Raw genomic sequence first — 27,027 nt, forward strand, 5'->3', positions numbered from 1 at the left:
TTAAAATCAGGAAACTAAGAAAATGTTACAGAGATGAACGTGACTATAAGGAAGATCGAGTGTACACATTTCAGACCAAGTATGATCTAAGTTCAAAACCATCTTCAAGGAACTCAACCCCAACACCTCATCAGCCAGTTCAGATGCGGACTCTGAACCAGACAATCAAGCTAGTGAGAGTGCCAGGTCACAGGAACAAGGCGGGTATATGAACCAGATTAAGCGGTACAAGAAAGGCAATCGTAACTTTTCACAGAAAACAGTCCGTTTTCAATTACCAGTGACCACGAAGATTCCGACCCCTGTGCAAGGAGGAGAGGAAGTAGGGGGGGCAGAAAACAGCGACAACTCAGTGAGGCCAGCTCCAAGGAAACGAGCGGTACCAAGTAACGGAAGATTTGGTTCTAAATCTTTCCAACAGAAATATCTCTCGAGATGAAAGACTACTTCTTAATAAGGGTCTCTCTTTTGCACCTGCATGCAGCTTCAGTCAAGTAGATATTCACATCGACTTGTTTAAATTTATTAGAAAATTGAAATTAAAAAAATTCTTTGCGACTAAAGCTCCTGGTGAATTTAAACCTAAGGAACAACATACACCAATTCGTGACATGTCAATTAAAGACATTGAAGATACCTTTCTAGTACGATCACTGGTAGAGGATGAACAGTATCAAGTTCTGCATTTGTTGGATGACTTAAAAATTCAATCCGACACGTTGACAGTCAAAGAACTTAAAGCCCAATCGAAATTTGTGCCACAGTTGGCACCTTATAATGTTATTGATACATTCTATAAAGCAGTTTCACAAGAGTTTTACAATCTAAATCAAGGAAAAACCAAAAATGTGAGAAGAACCAGTAATTTGACAACTTGAGAGAGAACAGCACTTGAGTCTCTCAAATCAGATACACAAATAGGGATCAAAGAAGCTGATAAGGGGGGTAACATCGTAATAATGAACAGAGAAGACTATCTAGCAATGGCATTTCAACATCTCACAACCCCCGGTTGCTATGTCATAAGAACAGATCATTACAAACAAACAGCACTGGAACAAGTTGAAGCTTACATCCTGATGTGGCAAAGGAAAGGTCCTATTACCGATGAGGAACGTGCCTTCTTATCGATCAAAGAACCAGTGACCCTGACCATGTACTTTTTGCCCAAAATACATAAACACTATGACAATATACCAGAGGGACGCCCAATCATGAGTGGGATTGGGTGGACCACTGAGAATATATCGGAATATCTTGATTCCATTCTCAAGCCAAGAGCCAGCTTACTACATTCGTATCTTCAGGACTCTACAAGTCTCATACGGAAACTACAGAGTTTTACATGGCACAACACCTTCCTTCTAGCAACTCTAGATGTGAAGGCACTATATACTTCTATTCAGCACAAATGGGCCATGATTGCAATTGACTACACTTTCAGGAATGAATCAGCTTCCTACTACAATCATATTCAGATAATTAAGGAAATGTTGCAGCTTACATTTGATCTTAATGTGTTCACTTTCAACAACCAGGTATACCAACAAACCAAGGGAGTGGCCATGGGCACGAAGTATGCCCCAGCCCTAGCCAACATTTTCATGGGCATGCTTGAAGACAAAGCTGTTTATCCGGAACCGTTCTACAGAGATAAAATCAAGATGTGGACACGGTACATTGATGATGTTTTTTGCATTATTGATGGGAGCATTGATGACTTTCAGGACTTTGTGACATCTTTAAACTCGAACTGCTTCGATATTCAATTCACAGGGGACTGCAACCGATATGAAATCAATTTTTTGGATCTAACAATACACTCAGACGGCCATAAATTACAGACATGGACGTACAGGAAACCAACCAAAGTGAACCCGACACTACATGCTAACTGCTGTCATTTTCATCCGACTATACACAATATACCATTAGGTGAATAAATTAGAGCCAGACGTAATTGTCAAAAAGAAACAAAATTTGAAGAGGAATGCATTCTACTGCAACAACGCTTCAGGAAAAGAGGTTACTCTGACAAATCCGTAAGAGCTGCATATAAGAAAACAAAACCTATGAAGCAACAAGATGCTTTGGAGCACCGACCAAAGGACAATTCAGCAATTCAGACTCCAGCAGGGCAATAAGTTCCATCACTCAGTACTGCTCTGATCATCATAAAATTCAGAAAATATTGAAAAGACATTGGTAACTATTGAAACTGAATGACCACATTTGCAATTTCGTGGGTGACCGCCCACGTATGACGTACAAAAGACCAAGCACTCTCAAATCCATTCTCAGCCCATCTCTTCTGCCAGATATCATAAGGGACAATCAAGTCACATGGTTACATAAGAAAGAGCTTGGTTTCAGGAAGTGTGGCATATGCCCGCATTGTTAATATGCACATGATCAAACCACGGGTTTTTGTAGACATCAATGGTAAAAATTGGACCATCAAACAGGGGAACAATTGCAAGACAAAATTTGTGGTTTATGGTATTATTTGTGTATGTATGAAAATATACATAGGGAGCACAAAAAGAGAGTTGAGAATCAGAATACTCGAGCATCTGGCAAAAATTGGTAGCCAGGACCCATCTATCCCACTAGCTGAACATTGGCAGAAGATGCACCAATTACATAATAAATTGGAGATTAGATTTATCGGCCTACAACAGGGTACTCTTAATGAAAGAGGTGGGGACAGGTTGAGAATCCTAAGACAAGCTGAGGCACGAGCAATTTGCTATTTCAATTCAACAATCACAGGTCTCAACAGTGACAGTGAAATGGTGTCATTCCTGTAGTGTTAGCCCATTGTAACTTAGCGACTCAGCTCCTGATTACCTGTAGCATATAACAGGTTAATGGGTATAGTTACTTTGACTGAAGTTTCCTATAACAGGTGCATTTTTCAGTACTCTTATTACAATATATCAGTACATGGTGATTTTCTTAACGATTTCCAGATCTAGGTTCGACAATTCTGAGCACTACTGTATGACGTGATTGGGTGTGAGCACGTGCTGGGGCGTTGATTAGTTGTTTCTTACACATTAGAAAGAACATTGTTTATCTTGCTGAGATATTTCCAATATTAGATTTGTACAAATTGGTTTGCTGAAATCACAATGTTTGAAATAATCAATCCAGGGTAATTATAGCCACTTTGGCTTTGGTTGTGAACTTTAGACACCACTCAATAATGGCAGACTCCATCCACAAGATGGACGATAGCCACTGATGCTCTTTTTGTGTCGGTTGCTACTGTAGCGCACCGCTTAACGCGGATCACCATGGCGACGTGACTCACGTTGCCATGGTCACTGTGTTCAACAAAGTTATCAAGATGGTGTACGCCGACGGCTCTGTACTTTGCCGACGCGTGTGACTTTTTCTGCTCGCAGGAATCAGGTAAGCCTAGGAGGCTTTAGACTGGCACTACTCGTATCTTAACGGTTGTTTCTATTTACTTTGCAAATTCTGATTATTCATAAGCAGGGCCATACGGGCTCAAGATTTGTCATGTGTAACGCCAGTTCTCTAGTTTGGTCGTAGTCTGTGACTATTTCGAACGCGCTTAATGAAGGATGCCTATCACAGTGCTTGAACGCATTTACAATATGGTCCGTAGATGACGGCAGGATGATATTTAAGATTGTGAACACATTAGCTATATGCCCCACACACCCAAGCCCATGGCTAGTTTTATACAATGATGTACTTTATGAAGCATCAAAACAATACTTTACATGAGTCAAATGCAGGGAGATAATTTTCTTTTGTGGATTTTCATTCCAATAATGAATATACATTTTATAATTATACCATGACAAACCTGATTTCACATTTATTTAATTTCAGACTCTATACTGGGGATATAACCCCGTTACTACTACAGGGACATCAGTCCTATGGATTGATTATATGCAAATACGGGTAAGTACACCTGATTGATTTTGTTTCAGGATATTATAGGGGTCAGTTGACCAGTATGGATTTGTTACCACGATTTCAAAATAACGATTAATTTTTTGTTTTTTTCTTTTTTGATCTGTCTATTTATGTTTTGATCTTTTGAAATTAATATGCATCTTTGATGGGTTTTTTGCTTTTTCTACACCCTTGAATCCTCCCTTTCACCAATCCTTGTTTCTCTGTCTACTCGCTATACGCTTATTTCTATGATATCTATTGTCTTATTGCGGCAGGATGGAATAATGCAACGGGCAATATGACCTTATAACTGTTTGTACATTTATGTCATGTTTTCGTGTGAATTATATATACTTTTTATTACAATAGTATGTTATTTACGTATGGTGATTTGTTGTGGAATATTATGTAGCCCAGATTTGAAAAAGGCTCAGCAGAGCCAAAACATGTTATCATACATGGGCTTCTTTTTTAATGTGTGATTATGCAGTATTATTAAATATACACACATATTGATAGCGCGGAGTCCTGCATTCTTTTTCTTTTTTACAACATTTTTTACAGTTTTTGTATCCATTTACTTGTGCATTTTTGCGCTTACTGAAATGGCTACTAAAGGTGGCTAGATCCCAAAGATAGCGGTTTTTCGCTTGTTATGTGGCCATATTGTAGTTTGGCCTTTCTGCTGCATTCTCGGGTCAGGAAATCCCTTATAAGGTCATGCACTTCATCTGGAAACCTGCTGTTGTCACTAGCTTGTGAGCCTTTGTGTGTGTAAGCCAAGAGGAGGGGGCTAAAATCACATCCCTGGTTCCCTTATAAGGTCATGCACTTCATCTGGAAACCTACTGTTGTCACTAGCTTGTGAGCCTTTGTGTGTGTAAGCCGAGAGGAGGGGGCTAAAATCACATCCCTGGTTCCCTTATAAGGTCATGCACTTCATCTGGAAACCTGCTGTTGTCACTAGCTTGTGAGCCTTTGTGTGTGTAAGCCGAGAGGAGGGGGCTAAAATCACATCCCTGGTTCCCTTATAAGGTCATGCACTTCATCTGGAAACCTGCTGTTGTCACTAGCTTGTGAGCCTTTGTGTGTGTAAGCCGAGAGGAGGGGGCTAAAATCACATCCCTGGTTCCCTTATAAGGTCATGCACTTCATCTGGAAACCTGCTGTTGTCACTAGCTTGTGAGCCTTTGTGTGTGTAAGCCAAGAGGAGGGGGCTAAAATCACATCCCTGGTTCCAGAAAGGTGCAGTTGTGGAATCAGTAGTTCCCCCGATTGGAAAACTACTGGATGTTTGAAAGATCCTTACTATTGGTGGGCTTGAACCTGCATCCCACTCCAGCTTTGGATAAGAGGCAGACTCCTGAAGCCATTCTTCAGATCTACGTTGGAGCCAGGATTGCTATGAAGAAGAGCAGTCCACTGATGACCCAAGGATGACTTTTGAATCTGACCAGCATCCTCTCCAATGATTGGTCCTGTGAAGCCCTGCTCCTCTCTATCTCAGTCAGAAGGCTAGCCCAGGGGTAGAATGCATGTCCCAGGTTTGACGATCAAATGTAAGTGCAGAGGGGGCTAGCCACAAGGGACTTTGCACCCAATGTTACCCTGTGGAGGACATGGGGAGGGCATCTTCTCCAACACAGCATGTAATGCGTGCATCACAAGTGCCTCAAGTTCATTTGCAGTCAGTAGGCTGTGTAGATGCAAGTGGCCCTGTGCTTTGTGTGGTCATCTCTGGCGCAGAATCTCTGCTGGAATCTCGTCGTCACTTTCCGAGTTTACTTTTCTATTGATAACCACATGGGTGAGTCCTTCACTTTTGTACTATGATTTCTAATTCTGCTCTTCGCAGTAAATCTGTGGGTGTCCCTGCTAATGGACTCAAAGGGAGGCTGAAACGTAACAAACCTATTTTAGCCGGTGACTTGTGGAATTCGTCATGACAGGGTCCACCTCCTTTAGGGCCGCCTAGTGCTTTATGCCTGCATCAGTCAACCTTCTACGCCAACGTAGCGGCTTCTTTTCTGAGGAATGACCTTAGTGGATTGAGCCTGGTCCATGGAGAGCTACATGGGAGGTCTTCTGTTGAGCCTCCTTCACTTCTGGATTATATCTTGGATGCTGAATGAATGTCTTGCTGCCAGCCGACTGCCAAAATCCATAAATCACTTGCATTCCCCTGATACGCTCCTCGGCTCTTAGGAACATTCCTCTGAGCTAATATCTAGCACTTTGAAGAATGGTTCATCTTCATCTGCACCATCGATCTTTTCTCCTTTAAGGTCAGAATCCTCACAATATGACATCACCTTTGGGAGCTAGAGCTATATCGGCTTTAAACTTTGTTTTGAATTCATTTGTTCATTTGTACGAGAACATTAATTCAAATTTGCTCATTACAAATGTTTGTTAAATACTTTAAATTCCAAAGTTTCTTATATTGAAGGCTTTCTAGCTTCATCTAAGAAAATGACTACTCCTTCTGTATTGCATGATTTGACTTCTGCACAACCTGGTACCTCCGATGGTGAAGAACCTAGAATGGAATCGAAAGTTGAAATAGAACCTATGCCGGATTGTGTTCTAATTGGGTGTACCATAGTTGGAAGATGAGATTCAGGTGCCCATATTATTGTTTGCTTGAAGCTGGCCCCCGTGTCCCCCTCCCCGATGGCAAAACAGCAGCAAAATTCTTAGCGCAAGAAGCTTTTCCCCTGTGATGTGTATGTGAGGTCCTGAGATCTGAAAACGGGCCTCATTATGTAAATGACCTATTTAAAGAAATGACCTCCCTTTTGGGCATAAATCACAAATTATGCTCAGTTTACCACCTGCAAGCCAACAAAATATTGGAGCACCTTAATGCCTTTTAAAACAACGTTTAGCAAAAATATGGGAATCTCTGAAACGTAATTGGCTTTATTATCTCCCTATTGCCTTGTTCCCACTCAGAAACCAGCCAGGGTTGGAGCACATCTCATGCCCCATGTGATTGTAACAAGCAGGAGTCTGCACAGTTCCCTCACACCTTCACACACAGCCTCAGATGCCCATAAGGCAGCTGAAATTTTGCAGGATGGGTTTCAGGGGTACCTGTCATGATCTCTGCTTCCAAAAGGTCAGGGTTTTCCCAACTCCCTTGGAAGCAGATCCATAACCCAGGTTCCGAGTGCCAACCAGTCCCAATTGGGACCTTTTGGACCCAGTCCTGGCGCCAGTGGCACAGGCTCATAAATATGCCCAGTCCCAGCGCTGGAAGCGCCGGGCTCATAATGCTTGGGTGGACTTACCTGCAGCAGACCATGCTGCTTACTTGCCTGCCAGTTGAGCCTCTGATCCTCTTCTGTTTGGAACTACTTTTCCTGTTGGGTGGGGCAGGAGCCACTCCCTAGATTCAGAACACTGGAACTCTTCTGGAAAGCAGGAACTCTTTTCTTACCTAGGCGTGGCTGTGGAAGGAGACACCTAAGCACTACAGGAGGCTATTTAAACCACACCCGATGGATAAATCTTGCTTTGCGTTATTCTGCATCCTCTGCAGCAGAACGCTCATCGTGTCTTCTGCATCTGATCCTGGGCCTAAGGAAAAAGGCTTACCATCCTGAATCCAGTCTTCAGCAACACCTATAAAGACAAGAAAGAACAGGTTAGCATTACGGTCTTCAGTGACAGCTCTTCACTTACCTGGTCCATCGGCTGTCACCAACGCCTCGCGCTGCATTCCGGCATCTGAAAGACAAAGGCTTACCTACTCTTCGTGGCTCCAGAGGTCTTCACACTGCATTCCGGCATCTGAAAGACAAAAGCTTACCAACTCTTCGCACGCTCCGGAGGCCTTCGGCGCTGCATCCCGCATCTGAAAGACAAAACAAGGTACGTTTAAAGACATTGGGGAACTTTAATACTCACGTGCCATTACTCCTTTCCAAATCTAACCCAGTGGGTATTCCGGCACCCTGCAGCCGCTCCGAACTTGTACCTGCAAAATAAAAAGACAGTTAGAGCGCATCGTGAAGCAGGCAACAAGCGCTTACTTACGTGCTTCCAGGCACTTCTATTCATCACACGGGCTCCATCTTCAACTCACTTCAGCCCGTCATCCGCCATCGCCGGAACCCTGCAAAACAAGAAACATCATTACTAAAGACTTTAAAGACATTAGAATTACTCGAAACTTACCGTTCATGCAGTAAACGACGGACAGCAGTCCTCTGAAGTCAAGAGGCCTGCTCCCCTTATCCAGTGAAGAAACTGGTTACAGCACCCTGCCCCGAGGCAGATGGAGAGCACGGCGTTCACTTACCTAAGGTGAGAGCGTTAACCTTTGGGGTTCTACAGGAGAAGAGAAAGGGAAGAAGAGAGAGACATTCAATAACCCAGTTCCTTAATCCCATATTTTCTATCTGCAGACATCTTACCCTTCGAGTCAGACATACAGTGCACAGAGGTCCAGCCCAAAGAGCCAGCCGTGTGTTACACATCACCTTTGAAGATACGGTATATGCCCAGTCAAGACCGGCGCCTCTACGGGAATCAGGTGAGCGTTACAGTACCTTGGGGACCTAACCAAATGTATTAAAGTTCTATTGCAACAGATCATGCCACAGATCGTGCCGCACCCAAGACCGCCGGCTGCAATGGTGACAGACAATCCAGCATCTGCATGGCAACCACAGTTCTTCATCGGCAACATGGTTTGTATTAGAAGTTTTGTGAGGAACTGGAATGAAAGAAGATTCCAAGGGCCCTGCAAGGTCATCTACGATACTGAAACCACTGTTAAAGTTGCAGGTTGGAAGGTGTGGATCCACCTAATGGACATTCGAAATGACAACGGCACCAGCACCCATCCCCAAGAGCAGGGCAAACAAAGCAGGGAGAACCGAGTGTTTTTCCTATCTCATTGACATTTCTGAAATCACTGTGGTCCGTTGGACGAGTCCACATTAATCTTTTTTCACAGCCTCAAGAAGCAGCGGACAATGTCAGAAGAATTATGTTTTGCATAATGTTCCTGTTTTTCTCTCTTGCTCTTTTTCACGATAGCATGTATTATTTTTATTATTAGGAGTGTAGGGGGTAATGAAATTGAATTAGCATATGTATTCGCAAATAGTGTGCCCGTGACCAGAAGAAGAGGGACATTGTGAATCCTGATGACCATTGAAATAGTTTTACAGATATGCATGCCCTCGAAAGAATCGATCTATGGTACAACCACATGAGGGATGTGGGAAGAGAGGAGTAAAACTATTCCTGCTGTATTTGTTCTTTGATACCCCATGCAACTGGCAAACCCAGAGTGGTTACACTTAAAGAAATGCTATCTCTAATAGAACAGTGTTTGGTGTACCTTGCCCTCTGTAGGGTGTGTGGGCTGTTTCAGGGACACAGGGTTCAGGCAACATTGATAGAAAACAGTGAGTGTCACTGAAACAGGCAGGAGCAGTTTCATTGCAAAATAAGACCTCAGTTAGAAATGGGAGGCACTATTTTTCACAATAAGTGGGTCCAAGGACTAATGGGGTGCAAATCAAGAGGACTGGTGGGGTTTTCAGAGGAAGTAGTGGTGCATATCAATACATGTTATGCTTTGTGGGAAAGATATGTTAAATGACTGACATGGATGAAGCAATGTGAGCAACCCACTAAAGTGCTGAAGCTTACACAGCTCTCCTTGTGTTTCAGGGACGATGGCAGCGTGCCTGTTGTCACCAATGGACACTGTAACAGAACACTTCATACCTACCTAAATGGGGGAACTGCAGGTCTCATGGATTTCTTTTGGGTATGTCGGAGCCTTGCATACATACAGCTTACACCATTTAATTTCAGAGTGGTGTCTGTTCCCTAGCCACGTTGCATTCCCCTACCTTAATTGTCCCCGATGCTGATCTTACTCTAATCAATCAGCACCGCCTGTTCAAATCCATGAACCTTATGCATCAGCGGGCCCGCTGATCACTGAGCTTGCACCATCAAAGGCGCTCAAACTATTTGTCCCAACATCCAAATGAGAACCTCAGTGGCATTCCTGAGAAGTACCGGCTGTTCACCAAGACTGAGACTTTCTTCCCCTCTCTGCTCGCTCTAGGAATCAAGGTATCAGCTTACTCTAAAGTGTCTTCAAATCACCCGCTTGGAAATGATACAGCTGATAATTGACACTGAGCACAGCTTGAAGGTGGTTAGAGAGGAACAAAGGGCAATCAGATTAATGACATTTCATAATCGCCATGTACTTGATTTATTCATGGCCTTGGAGGGCGGGATCTGTGCCAAAGTAGGCCCTTCATGTTGTAGATTCATTCCACCCCACGCAGTTGTTGCCCTACACAATCTACATACTGTGATGGAAACGGAAGTTGGGGTGGTGGAGCAAGATTGGTGGTCATCAATATTTGCAAGGATTACATCATGGTTGAGTCCTGATTGTAAAATAATGTTTCCTGTCCTTGTTCTGGTGCTTGTAATTTTGTGTTACTGACAACTGATCGTAGGGTGCTTCACAGAAACGCTGTCCAGAAGAACATGGTTGATATCACTCACACCAAAAGCATGGGAGGCCGCTCCCCTCTTAAAACATGTGGACACACAGACTGATTAATGCAATGGTGAGATTGAACTACAAATGCTAAGACTAGAGCATCCAATTGGTCCCCCAGGCGCATGTTTTGACTCCTCACCAGGCCCAGAGAATTATTGGGAGGGGTACGTTAACCCCACAGGAAACTGGTATTTTTGTTTTTTGACATGTAGCCCAGAAGAATATGAACAGCAAGGTGGAGATTTGCGTAATGTTAGTAAGTATTGTGTACCAAACACTGAATTTCATAAGCAGAAGGAGGTGAGTAGAGTAGTTAATAAACTAACTAAAGGGGGGAATGCTGTAATGCAGGCACAGTGTCCTCCATGTGAAGGAAGGTACAGGCTATGGTAGCATGGAGTTGTCATTTAATTTCAGAGCTGGTGCATGTGTCATTTGTTTCAGCATTTCTGCTCACATGTGAATTAGGATTTAGGTTTGCCCCCAATTCCAGAGAGCATTAGGCTACCGGGTACAGGGTGGGATGGAGGGCTGTAAAAGACATTGGGCCTCATTAGGAGTATGGCGCTAAGGCAACAACAGCGCCTGTATTGCTACCGGCACCGTTGCTACCGTACCTCCATACTATTAGATCTGCTCGCGGGTGCCCTAGCAGCCACATGGTCTGACCAGTTGGCCGTACCGGCACTAGCAAGCAGAACATGATGGTAGAAACGGTACCGTTATGAACGGTACCACTGCTAACATCCTCCCCATTCCCATTGAGCCCTATGGGGGCTCAAATGTTAATGGGGATGTACCGACTCTGGCACCCGTGCAAGGGGAATTACCAGGTCCTCCGAGGTCGCAATGGCCCAGTGATTACCCTTTCGCGGGTGCCGGAGCAGATGCAAATTTGGGAGTAATCTTGCCGGTAAAACCCATTGTTCACTATATGTAGAGTTTAGGGCCCTGCGACTCCAAGAGGTTGTTGAGTATGTTGTGGAGTGATCTGTTGGTATAAAGAGTAAGTAGGGAAAGGCACTGATGTTTAGGGCCTCTCGCACCACTGACCAGAGTGTTGCCATGTTAGAATTAGGGCCTTGCTGAAGTAGCAGACTTGACTGGTGATGCACTAGGCCACAGTTTCAAGCTCCTGGCATGCTGGTAAATTAGATTGTATTCCTGTTTCCCCCAGCAAGCGTTCAGACTGTCAAGGTTCTTGGATGAAGTGCAGGGGGCTGCATGATTGTTAGTTATTTTAGCAAGAGTTTGCTGTTCCAAGGTGCTCCAGACAAGAGTAAGGATATGTTAAAGTTGGATAAATACAATAGCATTGAAGGACACATTTTTTAATGTGAATGGGACCTAGAGTTGGGATGTTTCCAAGGTACTGAATTAGGTTGTGCTTATACTGCCCCCATCGAGGAGTGGCAGGACAATTGGAACTGCAGCATATGGATTGAACAGAGCAAAAATACATCTGAGAAATTAGTCCTCAAGAGCAGTATATTGGCTGTGTTTTGTTTTATAAAGCCACCTGTTTCCCAAGAATATGGAAGAATGTGTGCTAGGAAAGCAAAATGTTTCAGGACGGGAGTCGCAAGCGATGTGCTGAATATGCAGCTGCAAAGTCTGAGAACCATCAGGGGTGTGAGACACCAGAAGGTGTCTCGCACCGCAAGTCCCTGGGAATCTGCCATCCGGGTGGCCAGGACACATCCATCGCTATTGGATCCAGTTCCTGGGGGTGGACTAGTGCGGGAGGATCACTTGCATGAGGGAGTGGAAGTGGGACACCGAAAGGCGAGATGCGATATCTCCCTTCCTTATACCATCTTTTCCCCAACCTAGGGTACCTGGAAGCTCAAATCCCCTTCCCCCTTTTCCAACACAGTACACTTTCTCATGGACATTTCATCATGATCGACAACGGACTAACACCAGAGCTGTATACCTGACATGTCCCAACACAAGTCCCAACACAAGGGTCAGGCAATTCAAATTACAATTACATGTCCCAGGAGAATAGCTATCCCCTTCCTTATAACATCTTTTCCCCAATCTAGGATACCTGCAAGCTCAAACCCCCATCCCCCTTTTCCGACACAGTACACTTTCTCATGGACAATTCATCATGAGCGACAACGGACTAACACCAGAGCTGTATACCTGACATGTCCCAACATAAGTCCCAACACAAGGGTCAGGCAATTACAATTACATGCCCCGGGAGAATAGCTCAGCACAACGTGCTCGCCTTGGAAGCAAGACGACACGAAGCGAAACAGGTTTGATCCCCTGGTCCGCGCTTAGAAACCTCTGGGTATTTAAGCGTGGTATAAATGTGCAACTAAGACAACAAAAAAAAAATTACGCAAAAAAAAAAATTCCTGTAACAGCGCCTCAATGACCGCAAGCTGTGTGATCGCTTTAAAAAAAACTGATAATGGGCACCTGAATCTCATCTTCCAACTATGGTACACACAACTGACTTCTACCCTACTTCCCCAAACGTATAAAAGTCGGAGCACCGATGCCCACTCTGGACAAGGCAAAACGTTACGAGATGGCAGTTTAAATCAAGAAGAAAGGCAGCGAGACCAGAGAGGATGACAAAGATGGAATTACCCTTGCCCTTTTTGGAGAATGTCTGTGACTTTCAAGAGGCCTCGAGGAAGAGAAACATAAGACCGGGAATTGCAGCTGACGAACAGTGCAGTGTGTGTCAAAAGTACACAGGGCCCTCCCGTATTGATAGCCAAGGCGGGGAGAAGCGATTGCCACTGTGGTAATGTTCTTAACTCCAATACTAAGCAACGCCAGTGAGTTAAGCAAAGCCAGTGAGTTGGAGAAAACTGATAGCAAACCGGACTGTGATACTGTAAACACTGGAGGGGAGTATCTGTACTTCTGCCCTCTATATGGCAGAGGTACAGAACACCCCAGCCAAGGTTCTCTATATGGAAGCTATGGACGAGCAACCAAGTCTTAAGCTCTCAGGAGGTGACGCAAGCTGGTTCTTAAGTACAGTGAGTCCCCAAGCCCCCACAAAGGAATGTCCACACACTTGGCCTCATCACGAGTTGGGCGGTAATGCTATTACTGCCGCATTTAAGGGTCCCCCAATCACAAGTCTGGCAGCATTTACCCTGGGGGTAAATGCGTCGAATTAATGCCCATTTTCGGGCATAATTAGCGCAACGCTATTAGCTTGCGCTACTTGCACCAAATATGCCCCATTGGGTCCAAGGGACCCAATGGGGGATGGGGAATGCCCATTACCGCCCAACCCTTGATCCGGTGCTAATAGCGCCAGACCGGTTGGTGGTAACGCTATTAGCCCGGGCGGTATCCCGGCGGTAATACCACCAGGATACCGCCTAACTTGTGATGAGGCCCACTATGTTATGAGCTAAAACAGTTCTATATATAAAAAATATGCTTCAGAGGTATATACCCAATTCAATAACACACGTTGTACTTGTTACACTCACCTGGTCTCTCCGGGGACCTTGGGGCACGGTTGGAGCCCTCCCTGGATTTGGCTTCCCTGGATCTTGTTTTATCCCCAGCTGCAGCAATTTGGTCTGGTCAGGTTGCTGGCAATGCCCTTGGGGAAAGGTAATAGGCAGTGAGAATTCTGCGACTGAACTGCGAGCCCCCTCGAACCCCTCATGCTAGAATGAGACGCGCAAGCGTAGTCCCATAGAATCTCACCTGTTATTTTGCAAAGATGAGCTCTCCGTCCTGCTTCTCTTCAGCAGGGGCGCTATAGACAGACGCAGTTGCTTCACTGGTCCATATGTGTAATGGCCCAGACCGGCTGCGACCAATCCTCGTGGGAGGTAAGTGTTGATAAAAATGATTATTGTCTGTATGCTTCTTTAAAGTCTTTCCCAATGATTATTGTCCGTATTCTTAATAAAGTCTTTCTTTTCCCCAATAGGTGTTGAAGATGGCTCCGCTGCATCGCGTTGCTGACAGTGGACCCACGCGGTGTCCGAAAGGGATGGAGCGGACCCCCACTAGAGAGTAAATAAGGTTTATAAATGAAACACAAGGCTTATATGTTGCGCAGCCAACTGTTAAATGTTTATGCGGTTTCTAACCTGGTGCTGTCTTTATTTCTTGCAGGGACGGCGTGACGTCGGGATATGGAGAGCGGCTATCCGGAAGCTATTTGCAGCTGCGAGATGGAAGAACCACGAGGATGCCTGACGAGAAGAAGACTTCTGCGTGAATGAAGACTCCGACAGGTGAGGAAGAGGCGCCCAGCAGAAGATGGATTTGAGGAGACAGGTAAGGTGCGCGCTGACGATACTGGAGTGAAGCTCGTAGTGCTTCAAGCAGTGGTATGGCTGGTTTCCGGTAAGGTGCGCACTGCGGATGTCAGGTCGAGATTGGATGCGCTCCGAACGATGGTAAAGCTGGATCCTGGTAAGGTGCGCATTGAAGATGTACAGCTGGAATCAGGTAGGTGCACGCCGAAGATGTGAAGCTGGAATCAGAAGATGCAAGGCTGAAGACAGGTAAGAGCTTCAGACGGCGGTAAGCGCTATGCTGCATACAGCAGATTAACACAAAGCCTCAACATGCGGGTGGGGCCGGCTTAAATAGTCTGGTCCTAGCCACTCCCCTTTAGTTCGTCCTTGTGGCCCCACCTCACCACTCCCATGGATGATTGCACATGCCTTCCAATGCTTTCTAATGGCCACGCCCGGCCTCGATACACGTGCCTTGGACCCCAAGGTTGTAGAGCACACTTTCTTATGAGCCTGGCACCAAAGGCACGAGGACAGGGTCCATTTGGACCCTTTGGAAGGAGGTAATAAGGGCCCTTGGTTAGTGGCCATGACAGCACTCTGGTAATTCTACAATGACAAATATATACAATTTCTATGTGATACCACAGTTAGGCCTAAGATTCCTTTAAAAGGCATCAACTGCTGCCAGTTATAATGGGCTGCTACCATTGGTGGCAGTACCAGACTGATTTGCATATGGGTGGACCCCTTTTGCAATGGCGCAGACGGGCTAAAAAACTGTGGTGTGGAAGGTTACCCAGAGCAACCTTCATGGTACAGATTCATTCAAAACCTTCCACCCATCACTTTTGTGGTCACAGTTTGTCTCACTATGTGAGAGAGGGTATGCCCAGACGTGGGTCCCTTGCTCTCTGCGCCATAGGGAACCAAGCGGCACCTCACTGAGGAGGCCCAACAAGGCCGAAACATGTCTGGGGTTGCTTGGTTTTCTGTGCAGAGGGGACCTGGCCTAGCAGTTCGGGCTGGGCTGCTACCTTCGGTGGCGGCAGCTGCTGACTGATTTGCACATGGCTGGTCCCCTTTTGCAATGGCGCAGACGGGCTAAAAAACGGTGGAGTGGAAGGTTGCCCAGAGCAATTGCCAGTGGTTTAGATTAATTCGAAACCTTCCACCCATCACTTTTGTGGTCAGTTTGTTTCTCCTTGTGAGAGAGGGTATGCCCAGACGTGGGTCCCTTGCTCTCTGCGCCATAGGGAACCAAGCGGCACCTCACTGAGGAGGCCCAACAAGGCCGAAACATGTCTGGGGTTGCTTGTGTTTCTGTGCTGAGTGGACCTGACCTAGCAGTTCGGGCTGGGCTGCTACCTTCGGTGGCGGCAGCTGCTGACTGATTTGCACATGGCTGGTCCCCTTTTGCAATGGCGCAGACGGGCTAAAAAACGGTGGAGTGGAAGGTTGCCCAGAGCAATTGCCAGTGGTTTAGATTAATTCGAAACCTTCCACCCATCACTTTTGTGGTCAGTTTGTTTCTCCTTGTGAGAGAGGGTATGCCCAGACGTGGGTCCCTTGCTCTCTGCGCCATAGGGAACCAAGCGGCACCTCACTGAGGAGGCCCAACAAGGCCGAAACATGTCTGGGGTTGCTTGTGTTTCTGTGCTGAGTGGACCTGACCTAGCAGTTCGGGCTGGGCTGCTACCTTCGGTGGCGGCAGCTGCTGACTGATTTGCACATGGCTGGTCCCCTTTTGCAATGGCGCAGACGGGCTAAAAAACGGTGGTGTGGAAGGTTGCCCAGAGCAACACCAGTGGTACAGATTCATTCAAAACCTTCCACCAACACTTTTGTGGTGGCAGTTATAATGGAGCATACAAATCATGCAGCAAGGTGTATCAACGTAGATAATAAGAAAGGCGGGTTAAGGTTAAGCAATGGCAGATCCCCCCACCTGGGCAACCTGTAATAAAGGTATTAACAAGTCCAGTCCAAAAGGTTCAACCACCCCAATGTACCTGAAATGGAAGAGTTTCTTCGCTGGTTCGTCGACGGTATCCCTCAAAGATGGACTCCCTTTAAAGCAGGAGCCACGGGGAAGTCCTGGGAAGATAAGGCGTGCGGTACACCTCAATGCAAAGTGTTTGGTGCCACAAATAAGTTTTGTTGGTGGATGCAGGCCCGGCAGCGGGTGTCAGGTGTTAGACTCACATTGGGCGTTCCTCTGGCCTGTCAGTGCTGCAGCCGCAGCGCGTACCCCTGGATGGTCCTCGGATCTTCACTCCGTCTTTGTCCTCGGGACATCTTTGTCGGTTGTTGGTGGCGGGAAACGCACCGGTGGACTTTCCTCGGTAGCTGGCGACCTCGACTTTCTCCGGTGGGACAAAGTGGTCGGCAGTGATGGCAAGTGAGCCCTCTGTCAAATGTTGTTAGGCAAACGTGGAGCTTTCACGGCTCCGACCATCAAGCAGCACAGCGTCAAGTTGTCCCAGCTTCTGGGCAACACGATTCGATTGGGCTTCCAGCAGTCATTGAAATCTTCTGAACCCCGGTCGACTGCAGTGGACTTCGATGGCCTCGATGTCCAAGCGCTCCTCTTCAGGATTCTTGGCAGACCCCTTTTCTGGACATCAAACTCGCAGAACTGGCTTGCAGGGTTCCTCGATGAAGGAGAGCAGTTTTTGCACAATGGTCCCTCGTAGGAAGCCGCAAGGAGAAGGCCAGAGGACAAGGCCTGCACTCCTCTTTGCAGCTCCGCTGCGAGTGCCTCCATCAGCTGTGCTCGATCAGCTGGCAGCAGAATTCCATCTGCTTTTCGGAGCGCCAGCTGATCTCGCGCACATCGCGAAGGCCCCCGCCTTGGAAGGCATGGGCACCGACAAAGCATCTTTTGAATTTGGCGCCGAAACGACGCCGCTTCCCGCCCGCAGCCCGCAGCCTCATACGGCTTCCCGCCCTGCCGGCTCCAGCCCCCCACCATAAAGAGAGACGGGGCTCACCGCCAGGCGAAGCCGCAAGGAGAAGGCCAGAGGACAAGGCCTGCACTCCTCTTTGCAGCTCCGCTGCGAGTGCCTCCATCAGCTGTGCTCGATCAGCTGGCAGCAGAATTCCATCTGCTTTTCGGAGCGCCAGCTGATCTCGCGCACATCGCGAAGGCCCCCGCCTTGGAAGGCATGAGCACCGACAAAGCATCTTTTGAATTTGGCGCCGAAACGACACCGCTTCCCGCCCACAGCCCGCAGCCTCATACGGCTTCCCGCCCTGCCGGCTCCACCCCCCCCACCATAAAGAGAGACGGGGCTCACCGCCAGGCGAAGCTGCAAGGAGAAGGCCAGAGGACAAGGCCTGCACTCCTCTTTGCAGCTCCGCTGCGAGTGCCTCCATCAGCTGTGCTCGATCAGCTGGCAGCAGAATTCCATCTGCTTTTCGGAGCGCCAGCTGATCTCGCGCACATCGCGAAGGCCCCCGCCTTGGAAGGCATGGGCACCGACAAAGCATCTTTTGAATTTGGCGCCGAAACGACGCCGCTTCCCGCCCGCAGCCCGCAGCCTCATACGGCTTCCCGCCCTGCCGGCTCCACCCCCCACACCATAAAGAGAGACGGGGCTCACCGCCAGGCGAAGCCGCAAGGAGAAGGCCAGAGGACAAGGCCTGCACTCCTCTTTGCAGCTCTTCGCTGCTCGAAGTCTGCCGTTTACCACAGACTCTTGCTGGAATCTCAAGGTAAGGAGTCCCGCAATCCGGAACTACCCCACACACTCGCAAAAAGGCGAGACCGTCTACGCACACGTACTCTACCTAGCGTATTGGTCACTCTGCCCATCCCCACAAGTGCACGCAATGCACGACTACAGTCGAGAACCTTACCTACAACTAACCGAAAGGCCACCTCCCCAGTACTGCATCTATACCACAAACTAATCCACACAACGAAACTGACCCCACCTATCAAGCACCACCGTGAGCCATTTGCATTGGATACAATGTCTAAGACTCTTGTTAATGTGTCACTCACACGTATGAATGAAATTACCGCTATTTGCAATTCTTCTACCACTGCCTTGCTACCTAATGATGCAAATGCCACTTTATCTGTGTCTATGACCCCAGAAAACATGCCCCCCACTGGTTTGAATGAAATTACCGCTATTTGCAATTCTTCTACCACTGCCTTGCTACCTAATGATGCAAATGCCACTTTATCTGTGTCTATGACCCCAGAAAACATGCCCCCCACTGGTCTGAATGAAATTACCGCTACTTGCAATTCTTCTACCACTGCCTTGCTACCTAATGATGCAAATGCCACTTTATCTGTGTCTATGACCCCAGAAAACATGCCCCCCACTGGTTTGAATGAAATTACAGCTATTTGCAATTCTTCTACCACTGCCTTGCTACCTAATGATGCAAATGCCACTTTATCTGTGTCTATGACTCCAGAAAACATGCCCCCCACTGGTTTGAATGAAATTACCGCTATTTGCAATTCTTCTACCACTGCCTTGCTACCTAATGATGCAAATGCCACTTTATCTGTGTCTATGACCCCAGGAAACATGCCTCCCACCGGTTCGGATAGGCCACCCCCGACCATCAATGTCACCCCTGAACCGCACCTCAAATGTGCCCTCATCAACGCCCGCTCCATCAATGCGCATGCACTAGATATCCACGACCTTATTACCACCCTAGATCTAGATCTTCTAATGGTCACCGAAACTTGGCTACATGAAGCCTCAGGCCCCGCCCTATCCCTCGCTCTCCCACCTGGCTATGCCATCACGAGACAAGATCGCATGACCACTGGAGGCGTTGTCGCACTCATAGCCAAAGACTCAATCACTATCAGAAGGGCTGACAAAACTATCAACAATAACAGCGACTACCTTCAATTAAAACTCACCATCTCGCACCAATGCACCATCACCCTACACCTCATCTATCGACCACCAGGCCCCCTAGGAGACTTCCAGGCCTCCATCACCCACCTCCTGGCGGACAACCTCAAAAAGTCATCCAAAGCCATTCTCCTTGGAGACATCAACCTTGGCCTGAATGACGCCAAAGACCCTACAGCCAAAGCACTTGACACAGCTCTAGCCACCCTAGGATTCGTCAACACCATCAACAACCCCACACACGCCCTAGGCAGATCACTAGACTGGATCGCCCACCACAATTGCCCCATCACAGTCACGGGCAACACCCCCACCCCATGGTCCGACCACCACACCATCACCTTTAACATCCCCACCACTACAACCACATCCCACCCCCCTCCTCCCTTGCCTCCTGCCCTTACAAGGAGTGCCCGTCAACTGACCAAAGAAAGACTCCTACCCTTCTTACAGGGACCTGCCTTCACAGCCCCATTCTCCAACGACCCGGAAACTCTGGCAAAAAATTATGATACGGCCATCACAGCAGCAATCAATACCATCGCCCCACTTAAACTTCGGAAAACCAAACCCACTAGACACGCTAATGCGTGGTTCACCTAAGACCTTCTAAAACTACGCTCCGACAAACGGGCAGCATTAGCTCTTTGGCAAACATCACGGGATGAGAAAGACAAACTCAACTTCAAATCCCTTGCAATTAATTACAAGAAAGCCATCATTAAAGCCAAAGCTAAATCCTTCGAAGAGAGAATTGCTGAGGCCAAGTCGAACACCAAGGAAATGTTCGCCATTTTCAGGGAACTTGAGAACCCCACACCCACCCCCCAAAACTTCACTAAGGACAAAGAATGGTGTGACAACATCCAAACAGCCATGCGCAATAAGATCAGCTCTCTCCAAGCCAAAATCTTGAACACCAAACTAACACTCTCCACCCACACTACACCCTCCTCACCACCACTGCCCCCATCACCCACTGAGGCCCCACCCACCTTCTCGTTTAAAACCATCCAAGAATACGACATGATCAACATTATGAAAAACATAAAACCCTCCAATTGCAAAGGCGACCCCTGTCCTGCCTCCATCATCAAAGACTGCGCAGACACCCTGGCCCCTTTTCTAACAGCCTTCGTCAACGCCTCCTTCACCACAGGGAGAGTCCCCGCCTGCCTAAAGGAAGCATGGGTCCGACCCCTCATAAACACTTGACCCCACCTCCCCTAATAACTACCGCCCCATCACCACTGTCCCTTTCCTCCTCAAGATTCTAGACAAAGCAGCCTACCTGCAGGTCCAGCACTTCCTCGAAGAACAGAACCTCCTTGGACTGAGACAATCCGGCTTTCGCCCTAGGCATGGGACAGAGACCGCCCTACTCGACCTAAAAAACCAAATGGACGACGCAAGGGACCAAGGCAAACCTGTCTTGCTCCTTCTCCTGGATCTGTCGGCAGCTTTTGATCTTGTAGACCACGACATCCTCTGCCACCACCTCTCCTCCACAGCCAACTTCTCTCAAGAAGCCATTACATGTATCGCCTCCTTCCTCCAAGGCAGGACCATGTAGGTCTTCTCTGACCTAGCCACTGCATCACCCTCTATCATGCTATGTGGGGTGCCCCAAGGCTCCTGCCTCTCCCCCACCCTCTACAACATCTTCACCCGCCCCCTCTTCCTCATCCTTGACGCCATGGGCATCTCTTACACCAACTACGCCGACGACACACAGATCCTTCTCACTCTGACAGGCGACTATGACACGGACTCTGCTACCCTCAACAACATCTACAACACAATTCAAATGTGGATGGCTATCAATGGCCTCTGCCTTAACTCCGACAAAACTGAGCTCCTACTCGTAGGCTCCCCTGACACCATCAAGAAACTTGACGCTCAGTTCAGCCATTTCACCATTGACTCAATCACGATCCCAGTACTTGACACGGTAAAAACACTAGGCGTCTACTTAGACTCCAATCTATCCATGACCAGACAAGTAAACGCCATTGCCTCCTCGGCCGCTTACCATGCAAAACTCCTTAACGCAATCAGACCTTATCTGTCAAAAGACACCTGCACTAACATAGCCAGGGCCATAACCGGCTCGCGACTTGATTACTGCAATATTCTTTTCCTTGGGACCTCCAACAAAAATCTTGAGAAGCTCCAAGTAATACAGAACAGTGCCCTACGCGCTGCACAAGGCATTGCCAAGCGAGAGCACATCACCGCTGCCAGAAAAGCTTCCCACTGGCTCCCCATAAAGGAGAGGATCCTATTCAAGGCTCTAAGCATCACCCACAAATGTGTCCATCTTGCCGCCCCAATGTACCTTTCGCAGAGGATCCACCTGGTCTCCTCCACAAGACCCACTAGATCACCCTATGCCAGCATGCTCTCAGTACCCAGGGAAAAAAGGACCAGAGCAGGGGGCTCCAGTTTCCCGTACCTCGCTGCCGTACACTGGAACACCCTCCCTAGCTCCCTGCGCTCTGAACCCTCACTGACCACCTTTCGGAAAACCCTGAAAACGACCCTGTTCATCTAACAATTACATGGCCTAGCCCTCATAATTGTATTGTATTGTATGATGTATTATGTGATATATCTGTATCATTGTAACTAAGTCTTCCTTGCAAGTAACAGTGCCACAATGCCCCTGGGCTGCCTGCGCGCTATATAAATTAAATAAATAAATAAATAAATAGCTCGGGGAGAGGTCTCCTAGCCAGGTCCTCTCTTGGATCAGTCTTCGACAGACTCAACAGCTTTTAGATTACTTCGAAAGGAAAGCAGCAGCAGTCTTCTTCGAGCTGGGCTTCAAGGATGAGCTTCAAGTTTTGACTTCAGCTTCTGAACAAATTGGTAAGTGAGAAGTCCCCAGATATACACATCTGTCTCTCATTCACTCTGACTGAGCCAGGCTCAGTCAGCCAATCACACAGAAGGGCATTCATGCAGACAGGCAGCCAATCATGCTCACAGGCATTCAGGCCATTCACTTCCACCCAGACACTCGTAACAAAGAATGTGGATTTAGGGTAAGCACCCAGCCGTTCAGCACACTACACTGCATTCATGTCAGTTTCGGGCAGGGCTGTCTCATTCATTGTGTCACACGCACAGAAACCAGACACCCATATTTGTATTTTGTATTTGTATTTGTTAATAATTGGTATCGCACACCTAACTCTGAGGTAACTGGGCACTGGAAAAAAACATAAGAACGTTACAGGTATACATGGATAACAGGCGAGTCGACCAAAGGTTACAGGTAGGTCTAGTGGCCAATAAATACAGATGACAATACAATAAATACACATATGCCTATCTAGTACATAGTGTGACTAGGGGTGATCGGAGAGGAGCCTACGTATTCAAATGGATAGGCTTATCTGTGAGCCAACACTTTACTCTAGCTCTGAAAGAACAGAAGGAAGGTTCCATTCTGATGGCAGGAGGTAGTGAGTTCCAGCATTTGGCAGCCTGAACTGGGAAGCTGGCTCCTCCAGCTGTTTTTATATTGAACCTTGGTACTTTGAGGCAATGTGAGTGGATAGATCTGGTGCGTCGGGCTGATTGGTGTTTGGACAATTTGACAAGTATTTGGGGCCGAATTTGTCAGGCATTTGTGGGTGATAGCTAGGGTGCGTAATGATATTCTATCACGCACCTGGAGCCAGCGGGCCTCCCGTCTGAAATTCGAGATGTGGCTGGACCTCGGAATGTTTAGTGCTGATATCAAGGCGTTGTTTTGTAGGACTTTTATCCTGTTGAGGTTCCGTTCGGAGGATCCTAGGTAGAGTGTGTTAAAATAATCGATCTTGGATAGCACTAGGGCTCTGGCTAGCGTAATGCAACTATTAGTGGACAAGTATGATTTACAAGGCATTGATCAGCTTGTTGATGTAGGCCGTTGAAGAAGCAGTGGTGCTAACTTGTTTCTTTAGAGACAAGGTAGAATCAAGATAAACTCATAAGGTTTTGATTTCCTTAGCAAGTTTGATAGGGTTCCCATCGATATTGAAGTACATGGACCGAGAGTCGATTTTGTTTAGACAAGCCTGTGTGCCAACAATCGGGAGCTCTGTCTTTTCGTCATTAAGGCAGAGGCTCTGGGCAGCCATCCCAGCCTGGATTTCCAAGTAGATTTAGTTAATAATCTTAGAATCATCCTCGTAACAGCCTGCCAGCGTGATGAAAACCTGGGTGTCATCTGCGTAATTCATATGGATGACACCCATGTTGTCAAGACGATTGAAGAGGAGCTTTGTGAATATGTTGTACAGCGTTGGGGAAACGCAAGAGCCCTGAGGCACCCCACAGTGGATAGGGATAGCGTCTGCTGAGGCTGTGGACGCGAAGACTTTCATCAAATTGGAGGCATTAATGGAGAAGGCAGCTGCTGTAGCCAAATGTTCTGTGAGGATCTGGTGATCGACCAGATCAAATGCAGCCGAGAGGTCTAACAACAGAAGGATAGCCAAGTTACCTTTTGTCTTTAGCCTCGTCCATCTGTATTTTCAAGTCCAAGAGGGCCGTATCCGTGCTGTGTCTTGGCCGGAAGCCAGATTGTCGGAGGCCAAGTAGATTGTTGTCCTCCAAATGTTTCTGGATTTGCAGGTATGCAATTCTGTCCAGTATTTTTAGGAAGAAAGGGATGGTTGTTATTGGCCTATAATTCGTTGGTGTGTTAGGGTCTAAGTTGTTTTTTTTAAGAGTGGAATAACCCAGGCTTCCTCGTGGTTGTTGGGGACTAAGCTAGAGTTGAAGGACGAGTTTATCACTGTGGCGATGAACAGGGACAGCTCTTTGGCGCCTTCCTTAATGATAGGGACCGGGCAGGTATCTCCTTGACCCCACCATAACATAGAATGTATATTGGCCACACCCAAAGGTGTACCCAAAACATATATTCACTGGGAAGTGTCCAGCCAGTCTGGCCTGGACTTTCCCACAATACCATATATGATTCTTCCACCCAACACCCAGTCAGGGGAAGGGACAGAGTTGGGGCTTCCCAGGACCTTGGGAAAACAAGGTAACAGGCAATAGAAATCAAGAGGCCGCAGGGGCCATCTTGCCTTCTATCAGGAATTCACTGATTCCTATGACAGGGACTGAGTATCCCAACATCGAGAATACCCAGAGCTCCTGTCGCATCAGCATGAAGATGCCACCATCCCATACTGTGCTCCGTGGGCAACACCAGGTACCCAAGAAAACATACACTAGGGGTACAGGGTTGTACCCCCACCCTTGGGTGCCATAAGGGTATCCCAATGATATCTGTTCAACACAACTGACAAGAGGAAGGGCTGCACTGCCAGGGGTCCCATCTGGACTCCTGTGCAGAAGGCAACACAGGACACATGATAAGGGAATACAGGGCAATGACATGGAAGCCCTTTCCCTCCAATGCATTTCCAGCATCACAGTTACACTCAAGGTTGCAAGCAGCAACATTGTATGAAGAAAGAAAACTTGTACCAGATACAGAGTGGTCTGGCGCCACATGGGTGCTCACTTGAAGGTCTCTGTTTGGTATCCAACTGAGCGTGTGAGAATTATTTTATGTTGACCAATCCACATAGATAACTGTTTGTTACAGTTATCAGGATGATGTTAGCCAATCAGAATTGACCATTTTATGCTGATGGTCACAGGTAAGTTGTTAGTCAATAGGGGAGACTAATGTATAGCATTTATTTAGGTATGTAATGGTATGAGTCAGTAGATATTGTAGATTTGCATGTATTTTGTAACTTGTTTGTATTCAAATTTGTTTTTGCCTGTATATACTGTAATCCACGTATTGAGCTTGGTTCTAGTTTTGCAGAGCTGGCTGACATTCCTGGCTGTAACTTGCATGTAATAAAAAAATGTTCATTGCCAATCGTACACTCTATTATTGCTTCTTTGGATCGTGTTTTTTTTTAATTCGGTTTTTGGGGCTATCCGTTCATCATCATTTTGTTATAAGCATATAGGTTTTCAGCAGTGGAGCCACATTCTTAACTGTCCACTAGAATTAGCAAGTTTATTGTACAGTCGCCCGGGGAGAGTCTAGATGATGCTGTAACGTCAAACTAACCCGTGTTTTTCAGAACCACACAATTTGACACCTGAGTCCGGCAGTAGCCGTGCCAATAAAAACGACACGGCTGCCGCCGGAGTCACTTTTTTAATGGCACCCGGCAATGGGGAATTACTGGGGCATTACAGCCCCTGTGGTCCCGGTAATTCCCCAATGCCGGGTGCCTGTAAAAATTACTCCCCATTCCCATTGAGTCCGAGAGGACTCAATGGGAATGGGGAGGACGGTAGCACCGGCACCATTCATAATGGTGCCAATGTTACCGTCAAGGTCTGCGAGAGCGAAGGCACCCGCCCGCAGAACTCGGAATATGCCGGTCTGGTAGCAACGGTGCCGGTGGCTTACCAGCACTGTTGTTACCGGACCGGCATACTCGTAATGAGTCCCATTGCAACAGTCAAAACACTCCTATCTATTTATTACAATCCACCCCCCACATGTGATTCGTGAAAAACTATACAAAAAAATCCAGTCTTTCCACTATTTTCATTGGTTGCAGTTATCTTAACTACCATCTTCAGCTCATGTGTACAGCACACCCTCTTTTAGGATTTGTCTGTGGTCGGCCATGACATCATCATACAGTTACACATTCACATGCAAACATACTTCATTACCGTGTTACGCTCACCTGGTTGCAACATGGGCGTCGATCGGACCCGGACAGCTGCGGTCTCCACCAACGTGATGCGTAGTGAAGAGATGACAGTCTGGACTGGCCCGCCTAATCTTGTCTGCTGGACTCATAGAAGTATTCTCCTGCAAGTGGAGAAAGGGATTTAGCCACCCGTGGACTTTAGTGATGCCCCCCCCCAACAGTTCTCGTTCTCCCCACTAATCACCTCCGATATCCTCTCTTGGTAACCTCACCTTATGTTTTTAAATGATGAGCTCTCCATTCTGCATGGCATGCAGGGGCGCGTAGATACCAGTTACTTCACTGGTTTGAAGGTACTGGAGGAGTTCCGGAGGAATATTGACTCCAGTGTCTATAAAGTTCAAAGAGTTCAATATGTCCGATGTTCACTCTTGTTCCATTCCCTTGTTAGGTTGCAGCTGGGCCCAAAGGAATATTGCCTGGAGGCAGCTGATGGCGTTCAGGTAAGAGTCTGTATTACCAAACACTGTCCGGTAAAAGTTGCATGAGTTTAACTTGCTGTTTTCTCTCCCTTTATAGGTGCGGCATAGAAAGATGCAGCGAATTAAAGGATAATACCTCCGGTGGTAAAGCAGGTAAGCCTATGGTGGCAAAGAGATTGTCTTTGTCGGTTTTCTCGGCTCAACTTGTTATTCCTT

General features: G+C 47.1%; 1 pseudogene; it reads left to right on the forward strand.

Moving 5' to 3' along the window:
- The first annotated feature begins 3,865 nt into the window (after positions 1 to 3,865).
- The window catches only part of LOC138498189 (zinc finger protein 268-like), a 58,768-nt pseudogene continuing 35,606 nt past the window's right edge, over positions 3,866 to 27,027 (forward strand).

This window comes from Ambystoma mexicanum, chromosome 5q (genome assembly GCF_040938575.1).
Source record: "Ambystoma mexicanum isolate Mex_15411 chromosome 5q, UKY_AmexF1_1, whole genome shotgun sequence".
Lineage (NCBI taxonomy): Eukaryota > Metazoa > Chordata > Amphibia > Caudata > Ambystomatidae > Ambystoma > Ambystoma mexicanum.